This window comes from Mus pahari, chromosome 2 (genome assembly GCF_900095145.1).
Source record: "Mus pahari chromosome 2, PAHARI_EIJ_v1.1, whole genome shotgun sequence".
In the NCBI taxonomy this organism is placed as follows: Eukaryota; Metazoa; Chordata; class Mammalia; order Rodentia; family Muridae; genus Mus; species Mus pahari.
In genome coordinates, this window is record NC_034591.1 from 23,337,837 (window position 1) to 23,339,150 (window position 1,314).

Consider the following 1,314-nt stretch of genomic DNA (forward strand, 5'->3'; position numbering starts at 1 on the left):
GATACAGAAAATGTAGTACATTTACACAATGGGGTACTATGCAGCTATTAAAAAAATGAATTTATAAAATTTTTAGACAAATGGATGGATCTGGAGGATATCATCCTAAGTAAGGTAACCCAATCACAAAAGAACATACATGATATGTACTCACTGATAAGTGGTTATTACCCCAGAATCTCAGAATCCTTCTTAGAAGGGGGAACAAAATACCCATGGAAGAAGTTACAAAGTTCAGAGTAGAGACTGAAGGAAAGACCATCCAGAGACTGCCCCACTTGTGGATCCATATCATAAACAACCACCAAACCCAGACACTATGGCAGATGCCAACAAGATTTTGCTGACAGGAGCCTGATATAGCTGTCTCCTGAGGGGCTCTGCCAGTGCCTGGCAAATACAGAAGTGGATGCTCACAATGATCCATTGGACAGAGCACAAGGTCACAGTGAAGGAGTTAGAGAAAGGATCCAAGGATCTGAAGGGGTTTGCAGCCCCATAAGAGGAACAAAACTATGAACTAACCAGTACCCCCAGAGCTCCTTGGAACTAAACCACAAATCAAAGAATACACATGGTGGAACTTGTGGCTCTAGCTGTCTTTGTAACAGAGAACGGTCATCAATGGGAGGAGAGACCCTAGGTCCTGTGAAGGTTCTATGCTGCAGTATAGGGGAATACCAGGACCAGGAATGGGAGTGGGTGGGTTGGGGAGCAGGGGGAGGGGGGAGGGGATAGGGAGTTTTCGGAAGGGAAACTAGGAAAGGGGATAACATTCGAAATGTAAATAAAGAAAATATCTAATAAAAAATAAAATAAAACAAAACAAAATAAAATAAAATAAAGTGTAAGAAGAGAAGAATTTGGGGTAAGGAAAATAGAACAGAGTATTTAATAAAAATATGTGAGTTAAGTACTTAATTTCAGGTGTTCATACTCACACTAAAAATCGTTAAGACAAACAGGTGGAACTAATATTAGACATATACCTCACTGCCGGGTGTGGTGGCACACGCCTTTAATCCCAGCACTTGGGAGGCAGAGGCAGGCGGATTTCTGAGTTGGAGACCAGCCTAGTCTACAGAGTGAGTTCCAGGACAGCCAGGGCTATACAGAGAAACCCTGTCTCAAAATACAAGAAAGAAAGAAAGAAAGAAAGAAAGAAAGAAAGAAAGAAAGAAAGAAAGAAAGAAAGAAAAGAGGAACAAAATACTCACAGGAAGAAATATGGAGATAAAAGGTGGAGCTGAGACTGAAGGAAAGGCCATCCAAAGTCTGCCCTACCTGGGGATCCATCCCATATACAATCACCAA